Consider the following 26024-nt stretch of genomic DNA (forward strand, 5'->3'; position numbering starts at 1 on the left):
CTGGTTTTTCTGTGTACATGTCCGTTTTCCCCATTAGGTTGTGAGCTCTGAAGGCAGAAGTGGTTCATCTTTGCTTCCCCGGGGACTAGCATTGTGAATGGTCCTCAACTCTCTAACTCAATATTTGATGGATGAATGATTCTATATAATATACTATGGAAAAACTGATGATAGAGTCATTCACTATGCTGTTCACACTGAATAAAACATTTGAACCATCATGTTAACAAAGCAAACAGGCATCTGTGACATGTGAGAAGATTTGAAGTTGCCCAGGACAAAGCCCCTGCTTAGAAGCTATCTCCCAGCATCTCAGGTCAGTTGTGTTTGTTTGACTACCATGTCAATATGTGTCATGGATAATTGTGTACTGTATGCGTGATTACACTGAATCAAAAACAACTTACTTTAGTTAAGGTTTTACAGATGGTAAAGAATCTGCCTGCAATGCAGGAGACCCAGGTTTGATCCCTGAGTTGGGAAGATCCCCTGGAGAAGGAAATGGCAACCCACTCCAGTATTCTTGCCTGGAAAATCCCATGGACAAAGGAGCCTGGAGGGCTGCAGTCCATAGAGTGGCAATGAGTTGGACACGACTGAGCAACTAACACATACATTAACTTATTAATTCATCAGAGATTTATTCAGTACCAACTACAGTTGAACTTTGAAAAACACAGGGGTTAGGGTCAATGACACTCCATCGCTGAAAATCTGAGTGTTTCTTTTAGTTGCTTTCCTCTTATGTGGTTCCTCCCTATCCAGGGTTCCACATCCTGGGACTCAACCAGTTGTAGATCCTGTAGTACTGTAGTGTTTCTTTTAAAAATCCATGTAGAAGTGGACTCACTGAGCAATTCATTTGCTGTTCATGGGTCAACTGTATGTTACTGAGCCCTCTTCTAGACGTTTGCAGATACAGTGATTAAATCATAATATAAGGGCAGAGAAGTCCATGGAGAATCACTCTAGATGGTGATTCTCAAAGTGTGCTCCTCAGATCAACTGCATCAGCACCGTGGGTGTATGCATGCTCTGTCGTGTCTGGGTCTTTGAGACCCTATGGACTGTAGCCCGCCAGGCTCCTCTGTCCATAGGATTCTCCAGGCAAGAATACTGGAGCGGTTTGCAATGTCCTCCTGCAGGGGATCTTCCTGACCCAGGGATTGAACCTGCATCTCCTGCATTGGCAGGTGGATTCTTTACCGCTGAGCCACCTAGGAAGCCCAACCAGCATCAGCAGCACCTGGGAACTTGTTAGGAACGTGTTCTTGAATCAGATCCACTGAATCAGAAACTCTAGGGGGAGGGACTAGCAATCATGGTTAACACCCTGACCAGTAGATTCTGAGCTGGGCTCCACTGCTGAGTCCTAGTCCAAGCCCATGCTTGAAAGGCTACACATGTCAGAGCTTCCGACTGGTCCAGCAGATCCACCCTTCCAGCATATGTGCACAGTGTCAAGGTCTCATGGCCTTGTCTTCTGGTTAGGCTCAGGCAGTGGAGGAGGGAGGAAGACAGTTATTTATAATCCTGGATTCCTCCCTGCAAGGTTACCCGAGGCTGACTGTCCCTCAAGTCAAAGCCACTGTTTCTCCTACTCACAACGCTTTTTCCAACTGCCAGTAATGGCTCCTCTCCTGCTCCCTTTGGGCCTGCACAGCAAGGGTCTGTGTTGTTCACAGTCCTCAGTTACCACATGAACTTGGTAGGTGCCCCCATCCCACCCCTATCCCAACCCCAGATTCCAAATAGTACCTTTGTGAGTAAACTCTCCTTGAATTATCTTGAGTGTCCTTCTGTTTTCTTTCAGAACCCTACATAACATTTATATACCATTTACTTCCTGTATTCGGTTGAGGTCTTGCAACTTCACATCTGGTCTTCTGCAGTCCACAGCCCTCTTCTCCATTAGGTACAGTGCAATGTGCTAAGGCCATGGTACTTAGGGGCTCCTGCAAATGTTTCCATTTCTTTTAAAATCAGAAGAAAAAGGTGGAATATAATCCAACCTAGATTGCATTTGTCTTTGTATTGATGCAATTGTAAAGTAGAATTTTAACCTTTTTTTTAAAAATAGAGGGATAGTCCCACAAAGACAACAGTGCTAAAGCCCACGGATGTCATAACCTGGCCCTACTGCAGTCCCTTGCTAATTGATTTTCTTACCTTCATATGATCCATCCCCCGACTCCACCCACAAAACAATATGTACTTGTACACACACACACATATATATTTGCCCTTCCATATTCACTTCACTTTCCTCCATGCTTCATTTTCCTCACTTTCCTCCTCCACTTTGTTCATTCCATGCCTGGGAGGCAGATGAAGGCTGACCTCCATGGATTGCATTAATCAGGCTTCCTTGTTGGGCCAGTAGGAGGCATCAGCAGGAGATCAGAGGGCCAGAGAAGGGGGAAGCACGGTGTCCTCCCTGCTGCTCAGTGGTAGGCAGGAGCTGTTCTGTTCTACCTAAGGCCACAGCTTCTGTTGATGAGACCCTCCTTTGCTACAGCTCTTTCCACATTCCCATTCCCTCGCTCCTTCAAGGGTGGTTTTGGCTTTTGACTCATGCTAGCCCAGGATGGTACCTCATCCCTTGTTAGTTTCCATTAACTCTTTGTTAATAGCCTTTGTAAATAGTGTCTTCATTAATGTGCCCACAGACCTAGTGTTAATTAGTAGTGGAGAGCCATAGATAAGAATTTTTGATTTGTACTTCACAAACATTACCCCCGGTTTCTGCAAAGTCTGCATAACGGTCATTTCATGACAACACAGTCTTCTAACTTATGATGTACAATAGTTTCCTAATATATATTTCCTTTCCTTTTCTTCCTCTTTACTTGCTTTTCCCTTTCACTTCCTTTTCATCTCTCAGTCAAAGTGGAGCACATGGATGAGAAAGAGGTGCCTCAACAGTGTAGATTTAGAAGGAAAAGTCGTGGCAGTAATAGTAGTGTAAGAATAACTCAGTTTCTGGTTAATAAGACTAGAGGTCCTATTTAGAGAATGAACTTATGGTTGCCAGTGGGGAAGGTCAGGGGGACTGGATAGGTAGTTTAGATGGACGTGTACACACTTGCTATATTTAAAATGGATAACTGACAAGGACATCCTATACAGCACATGTAACTGTATAGCACTGGGAACTCTGCTCAATACTATGTGGCAGTCTGAATGGGAGAAGAGTTTGGGTGGGAATGTATACATGTTTATGTGTAACTGAGTCCCTTTGCTGTCTACCTGAAACTATCACAACATTGTTAACTGGCTATCATTGTTGTTTAGTTGCTAAGTTGTGTCCAACTCTCAGTCACCCCGTGGACTGTATCTTGCCAGGCTCCTCTGTCCATGGCATTTTCCAGGCAAGAGTACTGGAGTGGGTTGCCATTTCCTCCTCCAAGGGATTTTCTCTACCCAGGGATCGAACTGATGTCTCCTGCATTGCAGATGATTCTTTACTGCTGAGCCAACTGGAAAGCCAGTTAATTGGCTATAATCCAACGTTAAAATGTTTAACAAAAGTAAAAAAAAAAAGAAAAAGGAAAAAATACGGACAAGAAGGAATATCAACTTCAGACTAGTGATTACTTTAGTAATGTTGCAAAGGAAATGGGATTTGGGAACAACTACCAAAGGACTATGGAGTGTATTTGAATGTTTTATTTATTTAAATACAAATTTAAAACAAGAAGAAAAAAGAGTAGAGGTCCTGTGTCACTCTGAAACATATTGTCTTTTTTCTTCATAGCATATGTCATCTCCAAATATATTTCTCATATGTCAATGTATGATTGTGTGCAATAATAATAAAATCTTTTCTACCCCAACTAAAATATATGCAACATGAGAATGAGAATATTTTTGGTCTTATATTTTGTAGTATATTCCCATCCTAGAATAAGTCTGGCATAGAGTATGCACCCAACATTTGTTGAGTAAATGAATGAATGAATGAACATTTATTTGCATTTCACGATTTTCCAAAGGGTGCTCTAAGTGCTTTGCACGACTTATTTCAGCCTCTCAGCACACTATTAAACAGGTACTAATGAGGAATCTGAGGCTCAAAAAGTTAAAGGACTTTTATATCTAGTACCTGGGGCTGTCTGGTCTGCAGACCACAGTCTTAGCACTTGGTTCAATTTTATTCAGGGAAATATTGTGAAGTAACAACAACTAGTATTTGCTATGTGCTTCTAAATGTATGAACTATTTTCATATATTTCCTCCTTTGACAATGTTCAATGATCCTGAGCTAATATTATCATTACCCCTACTTTACAGATGGGAAAACTGAGAAATAAGTGATTTGTCAAAGGTCACGGTTCCATTAAGTGGCAGTTCTAGGAATTGAACTCAGATGTTACGAGTCCAATCTCTGTCTCTTTCCCACCCCCTGCTCCTGTCATGCACTGTGCTATAGCTTAAATGTAGCCAGAGCTCTCCATCTATGGATTTAGACATACAGAAAAGAAATTCTATTTTAGTAGTCACTAATAAAATCACTAATAAAACCAAGTTTGAAGCTGTGGGATAATGATGGAGATTGAATAAGAATTGGGTTATGAACAAGCCCACCATCTTCTTTAGCGTGATGGATGAAAAGGCAAGGTAAAGATGATGGAATAACTGTTCCCAGAGTGGAAAAATGTAGAATAATGAACTCTATAACAGAAGGCCTGAAGAATAGCTGAAAATGACTTGAAAATAGTAGGGGACCAGGAACTGGATATAATTTAACATAGAACTATTACCATTAAATAGAAAGATATTGTATCTTGACATAGTAAGGATGTATTGCTACTGTCCAAAAGTTTTACTTTTTATTAATATAAAGTTTTCATAGTTCATACAGTGCACAGGCCAGTCTAATGTTTAGTTTCACCCAAGTCTCATTTTGGAAACTGTAGACTTGCTTACTTGCTCCTTCAATCTACAGAGAGTTCTTTTCCTTTATAAACATGTCTAGCACTTTTCCACTCACTTGGGATTTATCACATTTAGACTTTTGATAATAATTTTGTTTCAGGAAGGGGGAACCCTTCTAGGGCCTGAAACTGGGCTCTTGTCTAACACTCGGAAATGAATTGTCTGAGGAGACACATGTGCTGACAAAGCAAGAGATTTTACTGGGAAAGGGCACCCGGTGGAGAGCAGTAGGGTCAGGGAACCCAGGAGAACTGCTCTGTCAAATTGCTTGCAGTCTCAGGTTTTATGGTGATGGGATTAGTTTCCGGGTTGTCCTTAGCCAATCATTCTGACTCAGAGTCCTTCCTGGTGGTGCACGCCTTGTTCAGCCAAGATGGATGCCAGAGAGAAGGATTCCGGGGGTGGTCAGACAGGTGGTGTGTCTTTTTGACCTTTCCCAAACTCTTCTGGTTGGTGGAGGCTTATTAGTTCCCTGTTCCATACCAGGACCTGCTGTCCTAAAACAACTCATGCAAATGTTTACTATGGTGCCCGGTCAGGGTGGGTGGTTTCAATTAGTGTGCTTCCCCTGACAGTTTCATTTTGTATGTATAGATTCATGTAATCTCACCAGCTAGATGTATATGTTTATTCACAGGAAACCGTCTTCTTGGGTACCCAAGTGACGCTAGTGGTAAAGAAGTAGCCTGCTAATGCAGGAGACTTAATAAGAGATCTGGGTTTGATCCCTGGGTTGGGAAGATCCCCTGGAGAAGGAAATGGCAACCCACTCCAGGATTCTTGCCTGGAGAATCCTATGGACAGAGGGATCTGGTGGGCTAAAGTCCATGGGGTCGCACACAAAAGGTCAGACATGATTGAAGCGACTTAGCACTGACCATGTACTTTTTCCTAGAGTCACAATGATTAATTTGGGGACTGAAGTAGTTGTTCAGATCAGATCAGTCTCTCAGTCGTGTCTGACTCTTTGTGACCCCATGAATCGCAGCATGCCAGGCCTCCCTGTCCATCACCAACTCCCGGAGTTCACTCAGACTCATGTCCATAGAGTCAGTAATGCCATCCAGCCATCTCATCCTCTGTCATCCCCTTCTCCTCTTGCCCCCAATCCCTCCTAGCATCAGAGTCTTTTCCAATGAGTCAACTCTTCGCATGAGGTGGCCAAAGTACTGGAGTTTCAGCTTTAGCATCATTCCTTCCAAAGAAATCCCGGGGCTGATCTCCTTTAGAATGGACTGGTTGGATCTCCTTGCAGTCCAAGGGACTCTCAAGAGTCTTCTTCAACACCACAGTTCAAAAGCATCAATTCTTCGGCGCTCAGCTTTCTTCACAGTCCAACTCTCACATCCATACATGACCACTGGAAAAACCATAGCCTTGGCTAGACGGACCTTTATTGGCAAAGTAATGTCTCTGCTTTTGAATATGCTATCTAGGTTGGTTGTTACTCAGTTATTAATTGATGAATGATTCTTTTAATTTTGGCTTAGGCTGTTGTTTTCTTCACAGCCAGCATAAGTTGCAGTAAAAACTACACGATACAATGTATGGAGACTTGTGAGTTGTAATTCATTCACATTTTTACCTCTAGGTGAAATGCCTAGTGTCCCTTTAAATGGGAAATTGATAAAGACTAGGTTTTAAGGAGGCCTCTCCTCCCCCAAGGGGCAGGCTTCCTTTCAGAGGAGATCCCCTTAGATAGCTGCTGAGGTTGCCTAGGCAAACCTTTGCATATACAAATTTCGGTCAATGTGTTGACAGGATGTCAGATTTGTGTGGCTAATGGAGCTTCTGCATGAATATTGAGCTTTCTGCCATTCCATTGATGCCCAAATGAATCTGTAGGTGCCTATTTGTGCCTCAGGCTGAGTCGAAAATAGAAGCCCTTCACACGAAAACCTGACCAAGGTCCACAACCCATCTTTGTCCTATAATTGGTTTTCAGCAACAATTGAAAAGTAAATTCAAAGTGATCTGATTGACAGAGCACTGATATCGTTCCATCAGATAGTGTGGAATCTCATGTTGCCATTATCTTGCCCCATAGACTTTGCCCATAAGCATTTTAGGGATCTCTGTACGGCATGAATCAACAAAGAATGAATCTAATCGGCTGATTTGGAGAGACCAAGTCTTTTGTATTACAAGAGTTCTAAAAATATTATTTAATTTATTAAAACATATAAATCTCAGTATGAATAACGATAAATGTAACAACCCTTTTTTAAAATAAAAATTGCTCTCTAAAATTACATTTCAGGTCCATAGAAATTTTATTTGAGATTGGACACAGTAAATTGCAGATAACTGTTATATTCTTTGAGAAATGGGGATGTGAATTAAACAGCATTTACCATAAACCTTCATTTTAATGTCTTAATGTTCTATTACCTATCATCGTATTTTTTCTCTTGCTTTTGCTCAATCGTTTCAATCGTGTCTGACTCTTTGTGACCCTATAGACCATAGGCCACCAGGCTCTTCTGTCCCTAGGATTCTCCAATCAAGAATACTGCAGTGGGTTGCCATGCCCTCCTCCTGGGAATCTTCCTGACCCAAGAATTGAACCCTGCGTTTCTTATGTCTTCTGCATTGGCAAGTGGGTTCTTTACCATTAGCACGACTTCATCATATTATCCGATGATAATTTCTTCATAGTTATACAACAATAATAATTGATATTATCATTGATCACAATAATTTTGAGTCAGTGTAAGACCTTTTCAATTATCAAAGAGCATTCATTTGTACACATTCTGGTTTTATTTGATTTTTGCTTTTAATTATCATTTTATAATAATTGACCATTTATTTTTAAACTATTTAGCTAGACTATGTGATTAAGCTGAAGACCTTATACTCCAATCATTCAGATACTATAATTCATTTTCTTTGCTTCAGTATAGCACATAGTGTATTTGATACCTGAAGCAGGTCCTTTTTAATATTTCCCATGTTTTATAGAACAAAATTATTCTCTGTAAACATCATGAAATGAAACATAATAATAATGTCCAGAAAAGAGATGCAGGCACTGAATATTTTCTTTTATTGTACTTTGTATTTATAGTTTGCAAGTGAAGGAAAAATAACTGCAGAATAAATAGAGACTACAGTACAGAAATGAAAAACGGATTAATAGTTTTAAAATATATTAAAGCATTTTTGATGTAAGGGGAAATATTATATCTACATATTTGCCAGTTGCAGCAATAGATGTGTGTAGCTGAGTTTGTGTGGGTCCATCTGACAGTTTTCCAAATGAACTTTTATGTAGAATATAGTGTTTATAAACCCTAATAAAAATGTGCTGACTTAAAGTATACACTTACAGTATCAAAATTTAACAGTAACCACAGAAATTGCTTAGAACCTAGACAAACAGCATTTTTCTGCAGAGGGAAGTATTTCATTCCTGACATTGTTTAGAATGGTCAGTGCATTCTAAAAGGCAGATTGGATTTTAGTTGGTTTTAGTATTGGATTTCCACTCTCTGTAGACAGTGTCTTAGTGCTTGTACTGGAGGTCACTGATTCCACTGCTGCTTCTCACCCCCAATCCGCCTGCTTGGGTCCACCATGCTTTGCTTTATAAAGTTGTATTTCTATTTACTACTAGCATACTCTGGAGTGTAGCTTACAAAAATATTTCTTCAGTATATTTTTTTTTTCTACCATGCCTCCTCTCAGTGTATCAGAAATCTTATTTTTGTATGGTATTTCTAAATTATGAATTGTCACTCAGAAAGCTGTATACTGTTTGATGAAAACTAGACCTATAGATAAATACTGATTTGTATTTAGCATGTATTTGCACATTAGTTTAAAAGGAATAACGCTTTTTAAAAATAAGAATGAAAGAGATTAATAGAAGAATGTGGAAACATTTCCAACCATTTTTTTTGTGTGTATGGGTGTTTGTATTTGCCATCCATAGAAACCAACTTATCATATCTGATCTCTTTCATGGAGGCACAAAGTAAGAATTCTTCACAAGAGAGCTCTCCTCCTCTCATCTCTTCATCCCAGTATATAAGGAGGCATGGATATTTTTTCATACATTTGTCAGGTTTTTTTTTTTTTTTTCCCCAGCTGGTACCCCAAACAGTGCGCAGGCAACATCATACTATGCATGAATCTGTTTTTCTTTGACACTTTTGTATTTTTCCTCTCTCTGAAATTAATTCCTCTATAGCATCTGAATTTTTTTTTTTTAATCAATTAGCTTTTGCTGGGAAAATCTTTTCCTGTCTAATATAGAATAATGATTTTTTTCATTTGTCAAGGGGGTTATTAATAAGTGCCACCGATGGGGTTAGAACATTCTCTGGTGTTTGCTTTAGGGGAACAAGGGGATTGTCGGAAATCCTAGCCAAACTGAACCATAATTAGAGAGAAAATGTTAGCAATTAGAACTATACATTAGGCTTTAATTTACTACCATGGAAAAGTCAAGGGTGGCATTTTTATTCCGTTTTTAGGTGCAGCCAGATGGATTGCTCATTACAGGATAATTTCCGCCGACCCTCTGCATTTCCCAGGGTAACAAAGCAACCGGGGGCGTAGTGCAGCCAGCGGTGAAGATTTTATTTTTTTGTCGGCATGGCAAGTTAGAATGGGAGGTTGAGCAGTTATCAGTTTCCTATGCAGTCATTGACATTACTGGGGATCTTTCTACACTTCGAATAATTATCGGCCAAGAAAACAGTTTGGGAACACAAATACATTAATATAATTTACTTTTTTATCCTTGCCTAAGTATGTCTATAGACATATAGGAAAAATCAAAAGTGGAAGCGCTAAAAGGAGAATTTTTTAATGTGAAGATTATCATTAAAATGTGTCAGTAGGACACATTAAAGATCAAAGAATGAGGAATATTTCTCATGTATTCCATATTGTACCAGATTCTAGCTAAAGTTTTCCATGATTTTTATGGAAAACATCAATGCAAAAACCCCATACTTTTGTCAATTGAAAATTCGACAGTTCTATAGCAATGTGACAGAAAGTGGTTTTTTTTCTTATAAAAATGCGTAGTATGTAAACAAAATGAAATATTACCAAACTCTTAATTTCTAAATGTTTAGATGGCAGAAGCTTATTCACGCTTGTCATCTTTGATAAGCTACCTTTTACAGGGAATCTTTGTAGGAGAGGAAGAAGAATTCATGGAAGAAAATTTAGAGTAAGGGCTTAACAAATATCTTCCCCCCCCCCCATTCATTACAAGAGACAGATTTTTAACTTTTTCTCACTACTTGAAACAGTTTCACCTTAATGACCCCAGGGAAGTTCCAGGGTCACCAGTTTTTTTAACTTAAACAGGATAGCATTTTATGTCATCAGTTTTGAGACCTCTATTCTGACCCCAGTCTGACATTCTTTTCCTTTCTCTTTTCTTTCATTTCTACTGAACTTGTTCTTTGTTATTCATTAAGGACTCCATTCTTTCTCTCCTTTTCCCCCTTACTTCCTTCTTTCCACAATTACTATTTTTTAAAGATACATTCATGTTATTTTATTATTATCTTTTAATTTGGCCATACCACACATCTTGCAGGATCTTAGTTCCCCCACTAGGGACTGAACCTGGGTCCCAGCCGTGAAAGCGCCAAGTTCTAACCAGTGGGCAGCCAGGGAATTCCCCGCAATTACTTATTGAGTAAGAGCTTATTTTGTGTCAGATACAGCCTTTGGAGATGCTTGCTGCCGAGAAGCTTGCTGTCTGGTGCAGGCATGTTCAGCAGGTTTCACACTGTATATCCACTCTAAGCAATTGGGACTGGATCTCTGGGATACTGAATTGAGGAGGGTTCTGGGCTCATGTCTAGGTTTGGTAAGAAAGAGTGCCAGGATCAATTAATGATCTGCTAATGACTCAGGGACAGATGGCACGTGTGTCCTGCCCTTGCCAAACTCAAATCTGAGAAAGCCAAAGCTTTTCCCAGATACATTTTTTTTCTCAGTCTAATTTCCAAGTTGAGAGCTTTAAAGAATCCTTTAATTCTGGTATACTTCATTTCCTCCTTATGTCTTCACCAAGTACTCACAAAAACATTTCCTAAGTTGTATTCCGCAGTATCAGTTAATTTCTCTCTTTTTTCCCTGGACTGCCCATTTTTTCTAGAGAAAAACATGAAACTATTCTGATTCAGTTCTTGAAAATTCACACTATCGAACCTCACCTGGTTCTTATTGCTGCTCTGTACTCCTTTTATTAATCTCTTGGAAATTCCCTTGTGAATTTCCTACATTGGTTGTTTAAAAACTTTTTCATATTTTTGGAGCTCACTGATCTTCCTTTTCTTCAGAAGATTCTCTTGCCTCCTGGCCTTGAGAAATTCAAGGCCACCTGTAAAACTCCTTCAACTTACTATTTCTTTCCTCAGTCTTTTCTATTTTTCTTCATCCATTTCCTCTTCTGCTTTTGTCTCAGAGGAAGGTCCATTCCTCTTATTTCTAGATTGAACTCAATTCCTTCAAGGACTTTTCTTTACAGATTATACCTTCTGTCCTTGAAACCCAAAATTTCTTGGTCATAGGTTCTTTAGTTTTGAGGAAGTAAAAAATAAAGTACAGAATGAATATAACAAATATGAGTTTTTCCAATTCCCAGAAATCATCATTGTTAATGTTATGATATTCTAATAAAAAGAAAAACTGCATATAAAGTTAAAGTTCCCTTTGACCCACATCCTCAGTCTGATCATCTTTCCCTTACCTGAAGCAACCCTATTATGATTTTTGTACATGTTCTTTAAGGCCTTTAAAATACACATTTGCATATGTGTATACATAAACAATGCATAGGATTGTTTAGGGGATAATTGAATAATTTGCATATTTTATATTTCACAGCCTATGTATTTCCCCCCACAGGATGTTTCTGTCCTCTTCTGTCCTGGTATATGCAGATGCAGTTGTTAGCTCCCTGAGGGCTAGGTTTTGGCTTGCTAATCAGAAATCCCAGAACCTAGAACTGTATTTGATACAGAGAAGGACTTCCCTGGTGGTTCAGATGGTAAAGAATCTGCCCACAATGAAGGAGACCTGGGTTCGATTCCTGGGTCAGGAAGTTCCCCTGGAGAAGGGAATGGCTACCCACTCTAGTATTCTTGCCTGGAAAATTCCATGGCCAGAAGAGCCTGGTGGGCTACAGTCCATGGGGTCGCAAAGAGTTGGGCACAACTGAGTGATTAACACTTAACTAGGCACTCAATAGATACTGTGAATTAAGTTAATTAGGATATTAAGATAGTTCATTTTTAACTGCTATATACTGATCAACTGTATGAATATCCAACATATCACATTTTATGTGTTCACTCCTGCACAGTTTCTAATGTTCATGCTTCTCTGTACAAACAATGTTGTGGGACATCACTGTCCAGGCAAACCTTGGAGCTAGTTTGGTTTGGTTCCAGCCCAGTGTAATCTATCAAATATCAAAATAAAATGAGTCATAGTTTTCTTGGTTTCCCAGCGGATATAAAAGCTCTTTATATTATACTGCAGTCTTTTAAGTGTGCAATAGCATTACGTCTAAAAAACAATATTCATACCTTAATTTGAAAATACTTCATTGTTAAAAAATGTTAACCATCATCTCATCCTTCAGCAAGTCATAATCTTTTTGCTGGTGGAGGATCTTGCCCTTTGTTGATGGCTGCTAACTGATCACAGTGGTGGTAGTTGAAGCTTGGGGTGGCAGTGGCAATTTCTTAAAATAAGACAAAAATGAAGTTTGCTGCATCAATCAACTCATCCTTTCACGAATGATTTTTTTCTGTAGCATTGCAGTGCTGTTTGATACCATCTTCTACCCACAGTAGAACTTCTTTCAAAATTGGAGTCAGTGCTCTCAAACCTTGCTGCTGCTTTCTCATCAACTCAGTTTGTGTAATATTCCAAACCCTTTGTTGTCATTTCAACAATCTTCATAGCATCTTCACTAGAAGTGGATTCTATCTCAAGAAAATGCATTCTTTGCTCACCTATAAGGATAAAGGATCAAACCTTTGTCTCTGGCATTGACAGGTGGATTCTTAACCACTGGAGCATCAGGGAAGTCCCAGACTCCACTTCAATTCTAATTCTCTTACTATTTCCACCACATGTGCAGTTACTTCCTCCACTGAAGTCTTGAGTCTCTCAAAGTCAACTGTGAAGATTGGAATCAACTTTTTCCAAACTCCTGTTAATGTTGATATTATAACATCTTCCTAAGAATCATAAATGTTCTTAATGGCATCTAGAATGGTGAATCTTAAAAAAAAATAATTTTATTCTTTTATTTTTGGCTGTGCTGGGTCTCGTTGCTTTACATGTGTTTTCTCTAGTTGCGGAAAGTGGGGGCTACTTTTTGTTGTGGTGGCTTCTCTTGTTGCGGAGCACAGCCTCTAGGCTTGTGGGCTTCAGTAGTTGTAGCACACAGGCTCAGTAGTTTTGGCTCAAGGACCCTAGAGGGAGAGTTCAATAGCTGTGGTGCACGAGCTTAGTTGCCCATGGCATGTGGAATCTTCCCAGAACAGGGATCGAACCGGTGTCTCCTGCATTGCAAGGCAGATTCTTATCCACTGTGCCACCAGCAAGTCCTAGAATGGTGAATCCTTTCCAGAAGGTTTTCTGTTTACATTGCCCAGATCTCTCAGAGAAATTATTCAGAACATTCATAAGGCAGCTATAGACTTACAAGACTTACAAAATGTATTTCTTAAATAATGACTTGAAAGTCAAAATTACTCTTTGATATATGGGCTGCAGAAAAGATGCTGTGTTATCAGGCATGAAAACAAAATGAATCTCATTGTATATCTCCATCAGAGCTCTTGGGTGACTAGGTGCATTGTCAATGAGCAATAACATTTTGAAAGTACTTAATTATTTTCCTGAGCAGTAGTTCACAATAGTGGGCTTAAAACATTCAGTGAAGCATGTTGTAAACTGATATACTGTCATCCAGGCTCCATTGTTCCATTTATAGAGCACAAGCAGAATAGATTTAGTGTAATTCTTAAGGACTCCAGGATTTTTGGAATAGTAAATGAGCATTGTACTATTCAACTTATAGTCACCAGCTGCATTAGCCCCTAACATGAGAGTTAGACTGTTCTTTGATACTTTGAAGTCAGACATTAACTTATCGTCTCTAGCTCTGAAAGCTCTAGATGGCCTCTTCTCAACAGAAGTCTGTTTTGTCTGCACTGAAAACCTATTGTTTGATGTAGCCACCTTCATGAATGATCTTAGCTAGATCTTCTGGTTAACTTGCTGCAGCTTCTACTTCAGCACTTGCTGCTTCACCTTGAACTTCTGTCATGAAGATGGCTTCTTTCCTTAAACCTCATGAACTAACTTCTACTAGTTTTAAGCTTTTCTCCTTCTGCAGCTTCCTTACCTCTCTCAGCCTTCATAGAATTGAAGAGAGGACTTTGCTCTGGATTCAGCTTTGGTTTGAGAATGTTATGGCTGGTTTGATCTTCTATCCAGACCACTAAACTTTCTCCAAATCAGCAGAGAAGGCCATTTCACTTTCTTATCATTTGTATGTTCACTGGAGTAGCACTTTAAATGTTCTCCAAGAACTTTTCTTTTGCATTCACAACTTGGCTATTTGGTTCAAGAGGCCTAGCTTTTGGCCTTTCTTGACTTTCAACATGGCTTCATCACCAAACTTAATCATTTTTAGCTTTTGATTTAAAGTGAAAGATGTTTCATTCCAACTTGAACAATTAGAGGCCATTCGCGAAGAGTCGGACACGACTGAGCGACTTCACTTTCACTTTTCACCTTGATGCATTGGAGAAGGAAATGGCAATCCACTCCAGTGTTCTTGCCTGGAGAATCCCAGGGATGGGGGAGCCTGGTGGGCTGTCGTCTATGGGGTCGCACAGAGTCGGACACGACTGAAGTGAATTAGCAGCAGCAGCAGCAGCATAGGGTTATTAATTGGCCTAGTTTCAATATTGTGTCTCAGGAAATAAGGACTACTTATGGAGAGGGAGGGCTTCCCAGGTGGCGCTAGTAATAAAGAACCTACCTGCCAATGCAGGAGACCTGAGAGACGCAGGTTTGATCCCTGGGTCGGGAAGATCCCTGGGTCGGGAAGATCCCCTGGAGCATGGCAACCCACTGTTTCAAAGAGTCGGACACGAATGAAATGACTCAATACGCACACACGGAGAGGGAGAGAAGCTGGGGACACTGGTAAGTGGAGCAGTCAGAACACACATAATTTTTATTAAGTTCACTGTCTTATATGGATGCAGTTTGTGGTACCCCCAAACAATCACAATAGTAACATCAAAAATCACTGGTGACAGATCACCCCAAGAAATATAATAATAATGAAAAAGTTTGAAATATTGCAAAAATTATTGAAATGTGACACAGAGACATGAAACGAGTAGATGGTGTTGGAGAAAATGGCATCAATAGACTCGCTCAGTGCAGGATTGCTGCAGATCTTCAATTGGTAAACAGTACTGTATCTGCAAAGCGCAATAAAGCAAAACGCAATAAAGTGAAGTATGTTTGCCTGTGTCTGAGATTTTATCAGGAGTGCTTACCTAGAGCCGGAATTGCTGGGTAGGAGGAAATAGACTTTAAATTTTATCTATCTAGTTACACCCAGGGCTTCCCTGGTGGCTCAGTGATAAAGAATCCACCTGTCAATGCAGGAGACACAGATTGCATCCCTGGTCCAGGAAGATCCCACATGCTGTGGAGCAACTAAGCCCTCATGCCAAAACTACTGAGCCTGTGCTCAGTACAACTGCTGAACTCCTGTGCCCTACAGCCCATGTGCTACAAGAAGAGAAGACATCACAATGAGAAAACTTAGCACCTAGACGAAGAATCTGTTGCTTACCCCAACTAGAGAAAAGTCGGAAAGCAATGAAGACCCACTGCAGCCAAAAATAAATAATAAATTATGGAAAAAATAGATACAGCCAAATTCCTCTTCAGAATTCCCTGGTTTTAAAAAATGTCAAGAATTCCTCTCCTCACCCCCCCACCCCCACAGTGTTCTATACCCTGAAGCAATAGTTTTATCTTATTGTTTCTTTCAGCATCTTAACTTTTCAGAAGGATAATCTGTGGTTCAAGATCCATTCATGTCTGGTGCTTGAGAGAGCTAACCTTTAATTTTTCAGTTGTATTAGTCAATTAGACTCTCTTTTTAAAGATAATTACTATATATAAATATCTGAGATTATCACTTTGATAGTAAGTTATCTAAACTTAAAATCTGAATCCCATAATATTGTTTCTAATAAATACTAGCGGAATTAGGAAACAACAATTAGTTTCTAAGAAGCTTATTGCAAACCATGTTGTTCTATAATTATTTGAATATATGTCTTATAAATAAGCTTTAAAGTCTTCAAGCGTGTGTCTTACTCAACTTCTATTATCCACAGCACCTAGAACTTTATGAATGGCATGTTTCTATTAAAAATTATAAATATTAATATTATAATATAATGTTATAAATATAATTATGATATACATTATATAGTATAAGCATTATAAATATGTTTCTAATATAAATATTATATATAATATACTATAAACATATAAATATAATTAATATTTATAATTTCTTCTCAAATTATTCTATACCCCAAATAAATATTTAATTTCTTCACACATGTCTCTGAGGAAAGATTTTTTTAAATGTTAATTTCATACTGTGATAATCATACTGAGATAATCTTAAGTGGATACTCTATCTTAAGCTAGTGGTTTTCAAATTTTTGTACATGTAATCCCTGGGAGATGTCCCCAGGGGCACTCAGGCAGGGAGAGCTGTCCAGATCCTCAACTTCCACATGTACTCTTTTGTATAGTTATCAGTTTTCTTTTTCTTTGAATGATTCCATTTACATAAAGCACAAAAACAAGCAGCACTAGCCTGTGGTGTTACAGACTCGAATGGTGCCTACCCCTGTGGCGGTGGTAGTGACCGGAGGGCTTCTGAGGTGCTGATGTTGTCCTGTTTCCTGACCTAGGTGGGTCCGGTAATACAAAATCCATCAAGCTGTGTCCTTATCATGTGGATATGCCTATTAAACTTCATTAAGAAGTTGAAAGTTGTCTATTAAAAATCAGAAACAGGGATTTCACTGGCAGTCCAGTGGTTAAGACGGCAGGCTTCCGCTGAAGGCAATGCAGGTTTCATCCCTGGTTGGGGAACTAAGGTCCCACATGCCACATGGCAGAAAATAAAAGTTCAGAAACAGAAAACCTGAAGAATACATACTAGCAGAAATAGGAAATAACCCACATATTCATCAATAGCTATTTAAACACTCCTTGCTTTCTCTCTTCTATTCTCTCTTTCTGTCTAAAGAAGGAGAGAGAGATAATAAATATGAGTTGTTTCCAATATTCAGCTATTATAAACAGTGCTGCAATAGATCACCTTAAATATATGCCACTTCTGCAAGCATAGCTTTAGGATACATTTCCAAAATTGAGATCACTGAGTCAAGGGTAAATGGATTTGTAGTTTTGATGGGGTTTCTAAATTTCCTCTCTAAAGGTTGTACCATTTTTAATTTCTACCAGCCATGTTCATGTTTAAGAGTGCTTGTTTCCTATAAAATAAAGATACCTATTACTTTTCAAGGTCTTTTGTTTCTGGTTTTTAATAGATCATCTTCAACTTTTTAGTAAATTTAATAGGCATATTTTTCTTTTAAGGCCTTTGACTGATAGGATGAGGCCCACCTGCATTATGGAGGATGATCTGTTTTATTCAAAGTCTACTAATTTAAATGTTAATTTCATTTGAAAAATACCTTCACAGCAATATCTAGACTGGTGTTTGACCAACTATCTTGGTACCATGGCTTAGCCAGGGGTATGCAAAAAAGTAACCATCACTCTAGGTGATATGTCTTTAAGCCTTTTTTAGTTTATAGATTTCCCCAGCCATCACTCTCTCTCTTTTTCCTTTTGTAATTTATTTCTTGGAGAAGTTGGAACCTTTGTACTTTTTTTTTTTTTTTAATGATTTCATCCTCATGGTGTAGTTTAATGTATTTCTGTCTTTGATTTTTTTCCTGTAAATTAATAGGTGGATCTAAAAGCTTGATTGGATTCAGGTTTGAAATTTTTGACCAGGCTGCCTCATAAGTGGATATTTGATCTTTTATTAGGGAGCACATGATATTAATACATAATGTCTGCTGTCTCTCTTTGTGATGTTACCAATCATTGATGCTCAAGGCCCAGATCTGTGAATTCATTAGATGATTGCAAAATGACAATATTTAGTTCTAGTATTTCTTCTTCATTTATTAGATAGAATACTTTCAAAAAAAGAAATTCTCCTCATATACTATTTGGTGAACAAGTGATAAACATATATAAGAAAGGTAGGATAAATATTTCTTTCTTTCTCTTTATTTACCATTTTTAAATAATAAGTTTGGTTGTCAGTTGTGTCCAACTCTTTGAGACCCCTGCCAGGCTCCTCTGTCCATGAGGATTCTCCTGGCAAGAATACTGGAGTGGGTTGCCATGCCCTCCTCCACGGGATCTTCCCAATCTGAAAAACCTCAGATTCTTTACCATCTGAGCCATCTGAGCCACCAGGGAAGCCCAAGAATACTGGAGTGGGCAGCCTATCCCTTCTCTAGGGTGTCTTCCCAACCCAGAAATTGAACTGGGGTCTTCTGCATTGCAGGCAGATTCTTTACCAGTTGAGCTACCAGGGAAGCCCTTGGTTGACCAGTATCCTTTAATAGTGATCAGTTTGTTTCAGTACCATTATGAACTCATGAATTTGAACACATGGACTTCAGACCATATCCTTATTGCTCAAATTATTCATCCTCAACAAGAGGCAGTGTCTTTGAGTTGGTTCCTGGGTCTTTCTGACATGCTGTTAATAATTTTTGGCATTTTCCTTGCTATTTGGTAGGATGATAAGATACTGCAGGCCAATTTTGTACATTTTCTGCCATTTTTCTTTGAAGTTCTCCTTTCCCTTAAAATAAATGGAATTTCAAGTCCACTACCTAAACACTAAAGGATGGTTATTATTTTCAGAAGGGTATTCTCACTGGATAGAGTTAGGAAAATTTTTAAAGATACGATATACCACTGATATTTCTAATTCAAATTTAGGACTGTAAGTTTTGTTATTCAAGCTCTTTTATCTTCTATCTATATCTACTTTTTCTCACTAAGAATTCTGATTCTCAAAGACACTACAGATGATGGAATTAGATTGTCAAAAAGTTTCTCATTTTCTTCATTCTATCACTGCATTACATAGAATAATAGTTGTAAAGGTACCACTGATAATGTAATTATTATAGAGCACTTTAAATTCTTTTTTGCCAGTCTTTTTTGTTGACCTATTAACTACTGGAGATACATTAAAATTCATTTATTTTGTTATCTTTTTTTTTTTAGGAATACTTTGTTTTGTATCTTTCCTAAGACCCTTCTCCAGTACTCTTGCCTGGAAAATCCCATGGACAGAGGAGCCTAGTAGGCTGCAGTCCATGGGGTCACTAAGAGTCGGACACGACTGAGCGACTTCACTTTCACTTTTCACTTTCATCCATTGGAGAAGGAAATGGCAACCCACTCCAGTATTCTTGCCTGGAGAATCCCAGGGACAGGGGAGACTGGTGGGCTGCTGTCCATGGGGTTGCACAGAGTCGGACACGACTGAAGTGACTTAGCAGCAGTAAGACCCTTCTGATTATAAGCATGTGTACTGTATGTGCCTCTGCCCAAGGTCTGGTAGCTAAGGGGTTTCCACATCCTCTGCATTTTTTAGCTTTTTTCTCATCAGTTCTGTATATAGTGAACTTTGTTTTTAGAAGTTTACTTTTCAAGGTCTTTATAATTGAAAAAAAAATTAGATTTCAAAATATAAAGGTGATTTATCTTTTCGGTTATACTTTTTTTTTTCCCCCAACCAGGAAGAACTTGATAAAGAATACTTCAAGTTTATTTGCCTATATTTCACTAGATAGATGTCCTCAACTTCTCAAAATTGTATCTGGTCATAAAATCCAACATTTTTGTAATGCAATGCACTCATGAGTACTTAAATTGACTCCAATGTCTTGGTTACTGGGACAAACATATGCTGTTCATCAACTACATGTGATACTGAAAACCTCTGGGAAATGAAGCCCTTGCCAAGATTTCTGATTCCGATAGGATATTAGTGACATCTCTTAAGAAGTTACAAAAAACCTTCTGAATGAATTGAACTTTGAGCTTTAACGTAGCAACTTTAGCTCAGGTATATGGCAAGTGCTTTACATCAGCACTGTCCAGTAAAGTTAATTCTAGTTATGTGTGGCTATTTAACAAAATAAAATATTTAGTTCCTCAGTCACACTAATCAAATTTCAGGTACTGAGTAGTCACATGTGACTAATTTCTACTATGTTGAAGAACACATATTATAGGACATTTTCATCACCACAGAAACCTTAAATGGATAGCACTGGTCTAGAAAGCCACAATATCTGTGAAAGAGGTACTGTAACTCCTTGATTTTCATGATGCTCCTGAAAAACCTTGATGATGATGATATAGTTACAATAACAATAAAAACTACTACCACCTTTTTGGTTTTTTTACACTATTCCAGGCACCGTACTTACTTCTTTTCAGAGACACATCATTTTAATCTCTCACCAACACTACCATGAGATTTAAAAAAATTAATTAATTTACTTTTGGCCATACCTCACGGCGTTTGGAACTTGCCCAGTCAAAGATCGAACACATGCCACCTGAACTGGAAGTGCAGAGTCTTAACCACTGGCCCACCAGGAAAGCCCTACCTTGAGTATTATTATCCCCACCTTACAAGTGAGAAAACAAAGGATTTGTGAAATGCAAAAAAGCAAAATGGCTGTCTGGGGAGGCCTTACAAATAGCTGAGAAAAGAAGAGAAGCGAAAAGCAAAGGAGAAAAGGAAAGATATAAGCATCTGAATGCAGGGTTCCAAAGAATAGCAAGTAGAGATAAGAAAGCCTTCCTCAGAGATCAATGCAAAGAAATAGAGGAAAACAACAGAATGGGAAAGACTAGAGATCTCTTCAAGAAAATTAGAGATACCAAGGGAACATTTCATGCAAAGATGGGCTCGATAAAGGACAGAAATGGTATGGACCTAACAGAAGAAGAAGATATCAAGAAGAGGTGGCAAGAATACACAGAAGAACTGTACAAAAAAGATCTTCACGACCCAAATAATCACGATGGTGTGATCACTCACCTAGAGCCAGACATCCTGAAGTGTGAAGTCAAGGGGGCCTTAGAAAGCATCACTACGAACAAAGCTAGTGGAGGTGATGGAATTCCAGTTGAGCTATTTCAAATCCTAAAAGATGATGCTGTGAAAGTGCTGCACTCAATATGCCAGCAAATTTGGAAAACTCAGCAGTGGCCACAGGACTGGAAAAGGTCAGTTTTCATTCCAATCCCAAAGAAAGGCAATGCCAAAGAATGCTCAAACTACCGCACAGTTGCACTCATCTCACACGCTAGTAAGGTAATGCTCAAAATTCTCCAAGCCAGGCTTCAGCAATACGTGAACCGTGAACTTCCTGATGTTCAAGCTAGTTTTAGAAAAGGCAGAGGAACCAGAGATCAAATTGCCAACATCCACTGGATCATTGAAAAAGCAAGAGAGTTCCAGAAAAACATCTATTTCTGCTTTATTGACTATGCCAAAGCCTTTGACTGTGTGGATCACAATAAACCGTGGAAAATTCTGAAAGAGATGGGAATACCAGACCACCTGACCTACCTCTTGAGAAATCTGTATGCAGGTCAGGAAGCAACAGTTAGAAGTGGACATGGAACAACAGACTGGTTCCAAATAGGAGAAGGAGTATGTCAAGGCTGTATGTTGTCACCCTGTTTATTTAACTTATATGCAGAGTACATCATGAGAAACGCTGGGCTGGAAGAAGCACAAGCTGGAATCAAGATTGCCAGGAGAAATATCAATAACCTCAGATATGCAGATGACACCACCCTTATGGCAGAAAGTGAAGAGGAACTCAAAAGCCTCTTGATGAAAGTGAAAGTGGAGAGTGAAAAAGTTGGCTTAAAGTTCAACATTCAGAAAATGAAGATCATGGCATCTGGTCCCATTACTTCATGGGAAATAGATGGGGAAACAGTGGAAATAGTGTCAGACTTTATTTTGGGGGGCTCCAAAATCACTGCAGATGGTGATTGCAGCCATGAAATTAAAAGACGCTTACTCCTTGGAAGGAAAGTTATGTCCAACCTAGATAGCATATTCAAAAGCAGAGAGATTGCTTTGCCAACAAAGGTCGGTCTAGTCAAGGCTATGGTTTTTCCTGTGGTCATGTATGGATGTGAGAGTTGGACTGTGAAGAAGGCTGAGTGCCGAAGAATTGATGCTTTTGAACTGTGGTGTTGGAGAAGACTCTTGAGAGTCCCTTGGACTGCAAGGAGATCCAACCAGTCCATTCTGAAGGAGATCATCCCTGGGATTTCTTTGGAAGAAATGATGCTAAAGCTGAAACTCCAGTACTTTGGCCACCTCATGTGAAGAGTTGACTCATTGGAAAAGACTCTGATGCTGGGAGGGATTGGGGGCAGGAGGAGAAGGGGACGCCAGAGGATGAGATGGCTGGACGGCATCACTGACTCGATGGATGTGAGTGTGAGTGAACTCCGGGAGTTGGTGATGGACAGGGAGGCCTTGCGTGCTGTGAGTCATGGGGTCACAAAGAGTCAGACATGACTGAGCGACTGAACTGAATTGAACTGAAGTCACATAATTGCCATATATTAGACTGAAGCTCTGATTCAAGACAAGTTTATCAGACCCCAAACCTGTGTTTTAAATCCCTCTACCACACACATCTCTTATTAGATGTAAGAGGTGACATAAATTATGGAAGATGAAGTTATGGATGCATAACATAAATGTGTCCAGGCTATAACTATTTTTAGCTGAAACAGCCCAAGATAAAGTAACTCAAACCTTGATTTTTTAATATAAGCTGTGCTGTACTGTGCTTAATTGCTCAGTTGTCTCTGACTCTTTGTGACCACATGGACTGTAGCCCACCAGGCTCCTTTGTCCATGCAGATTCTCTCAGCAAGAATACTGGAGTGGGTACCATGCCCTCCTCCAAGGTATCTCTCTTGCAGGGAGACCTGCGAACCCAGGTCTCCCACCTTGCAGGCAGATTCTTCACCATCTGAGCCACCAGGGAAGCCCATTTAATATAAGGAAATATATTAAAAGTCATATTTATATAAAAGAATGTGACTTCATATTTTCAAATGGTCTAAACTGGTGTTGAAAATGAAACTGGCCCAAGCCAGGCCTCATTTGCAAAGTTAATGTTAGACTATTTAACGCAGTGATTAATGACGTATGTCCTGGTGTCAGGCAGGACTGCCTTTACCAACCTCTAACTTTCTGATATGGAGCAAATTCTTCATCAGTGTAGTACATTATCTATAACATGGGAATAGAAGTGGTTTTTTACCACATTGGGCAGTTGTGGGATTAAAATGAGATAATGCAAACAATATGCTTTGTATCATACATGGCTTATAATAAGTCCTCTGTACCTCATACACTGCTACTTCTACTACTACTATTATTATTAATGAACATGTTGCTTTGTTGCAGTTGGGATGGGATTTCAAATGGTTGGGCAGGGTCTAGAGGAGTCTCTGACCAGAGTGAGATCAACTGGATTAATGTTATTGGGGGTTCATATCTAGGACTTTATTAGTCCTCTGTAAGTCCCCTTCGATAGTTAAAATATGCCTTTTTTTTTTTTTTTACAAAAAAAGGTTTTGAAAAATAATCTCCACACCAGTGAAATCAGAATCTTTGGATATAGGACCAGCATCAGTACTTTTTAGAATAGATCCTCCCAAATAATTCTAGTGTGCACTTAGGGTCGAAAGCTCTAGTGGTATGTAAGGCCTCTTGAATCTCTGGTAGAATCCCATAAGCATGAGTTCCTTTGGCCTCTGCTCTCCAATCCAGATTGTCTCTTCAGGGGGCAACCATCTCCTTTTTCTGAAGAGAAGGTCTCTTTTCCTTACAAAGCTGAAGGCTTCCCTGTACATAGTTGTTCCTGCTCCTTGAGGATTAAACTCTCATCAGTTACCTCTCATCCTCTATCTTCATCCTCACTCCTTTCTAAGGCTTCCTTTTCCTAGCAAATAAATGTATTCGAGCTGTTTTCATCTACACTCACACACACACCCAAAACCAAACCAAACCAAACAGAAACAATAATTTCATGACTGTTCGTCTCCCCCTCTGACCACTGTCAGGTGAAGTTCTGACACACCATAGGTCATAGTCCTTCAGTTCATCATTGTCCAGCTTCAAGCCACCCACTCTCCACTTCTTATTTAACCTTAACCCACCACAGTCTGGCATTGCTCCTTCTCCTTGAAATTGTTCTCAACAATGTCATCAAGGGCTGCTGCTACTGCTGCTAAGTCGCTTCAGTCGTGTCCGACTCTGTGCGACCCCATAGACGGCAGCCCACCAGGCTCCCCCATCCTGGGGATTCTCCAGGCGAGAACACTGGAGTGGGTTGCCATTGCCTTCTCTCATCAAGGGCTACTACTTTACAGTTCTCATCTAACAAGACACTGCTGATTTCACTCTCATTTTTTTATTAGGGTAAAATATTCATAGTATTTGTTGTATTTCAACCATTTTAAAGAGTGAATGTTAGTGGCATTAAGCCCATTCACAATGTTGCATTACCATAATCACTATCTAGTTCTATTACTTTTTCATCACTGCAGATGGAAATGTCACACCCATCAAGTAGTCATTCCCCACTCTCCATTCCCCAACAGCCCCTGGCAACCACTAATCACTAGGGATTTTCCTATTCTGCCCATTGTTTGCAATATGTGACCTTTTGTGACCAGCTTCTTTCACTTAGCATAATGTTTTCAAAGTTCATCATGTTGCAACATGTATCAATACTTCTTCCTTGTTACAGCTGAATAATACTCCATTGTATGAATATACCACATTTTGTTTACCCACTTATCTGTCAATGGACGTTTGGGTTGTTTCCACCTTTTAACTATTGTTATATAGAGCTGCTATGAACATTGATGCGTGAGTTTTTGTTTGAACGCCTGTTTTCAGTTCTTTGGGAGTATACTGCTAGGAGTGAAATAGCTGAGTCATTTGGTAATTCTATGTTCAAGTTATTGAAGAAATGCCAAACTGTTTTGCACAGCAGATGTGCCAATTTGTTACCACCAGCCATGGATGAGGGCTCCAATTTCTCCATATCCTTGTCAACATTTAGCATATTCTGTTTTCTGTCTTGTTTCAAATTATGGCCATCCTAGTAAGTATCTTACTGCAGGTTTGATTTGTATTTCCCTAATGTCCCATGCTGTGGAGCATCTTTTCATGTGCTTATTGGTCCCTTGTATATCTTTTGGGGGAAATGTGTATTCAAGTCATTGCCCATTTTCTAATTGGGTTTTTGTCTTTTTGTTGTTGTTTCTCATTTTTTTTTAAAACCTATGTTTGTAATCTAGTATTACCATATGACAAAAGAAATACGTGATGTCCTTGCTAAAAATGTGAAACAATGCAAGGATGTAAATATTTATCCTTGGTTTCCATGACTGCATTATTTATTTGTTTGTTTGTTTGTTTGTTTTTGGTTGTGATGGGTCTTCATTGCTGCACACAGGCTTTCTCTAGTTGCAGTAAGTGGGGGCTACTCTTCCATTGTGGTGCACGAACTTCTCATTGTGGTGGCTTCCGTTGTTACAGAGCACAGGCTCTAGGTGCATGGGCCTCGGTAGTTACAGCTTGTGGGCTCAGTAGATCTGGCTTTAGTTACTCTGCGGCATGTGGAATCTTCCCAGACTAGGGATTGAACCTCTGTCCCCTGCATTGGTAGGCTGATTCTTATCTACTCTATCACCAAGGAAGTCCTTGACTGCATTCTTCATTGGTTTTCTTCCTACCTATCTGAGCAGGTTTCTTTTGGCTTGTTTGTAAACTCTTGTTCCTCTTTCTGACCTTTAATTAACTT

The 26024-nt window shown here is 39.3% G+C and overlaps 1 long non-coding RNA gene across 4 annotated transcripts in view; it reads left to right on the forward strand.

Moving 5' to 3' along the window:
• LOC129621580 (uncharacterized) overlaps positions 1-26024 on the forward strand; it is a 167061-nt gene that overhangs the window by 106605 nt on the left and 34432 nt on the right. Inside the window, exons 2-3 of one of the 4 annotated variants that reach the window (XR_008699462.1) lie at positions 38-316; positions 15621-15737. This is a non-coding gene — a long non-coding RNA (uncharacterized LOC129621580). Of the gene's footprint in view, positions 1-37; positions 317-7400; positions 8057-15620; positions 15738-26024 lie in introns of those variants that run through there. The other 3 variants (XR_008699464.1, XR_008699465.1, XR_008699463.1) reach the window with 3 other exon arrangements.

Source organism: Bubalus kerabau, chromosome 10 (assembly GCF_029407905.1).
Source record: "Bubalus kerabau isolate K-KA32 ecotype Philippines breed swamp buffalo chromosome 10, PCC_UOA_SB_1v2, whole genome shotgun sequence".
Taxonomy (NCBI): domain Eukaryota; kingdom Metazoa; phylum Chordata; class Mammalia; order Artiodactyla; family Bovidae; genus Bubalus; species Bubalus kerabau.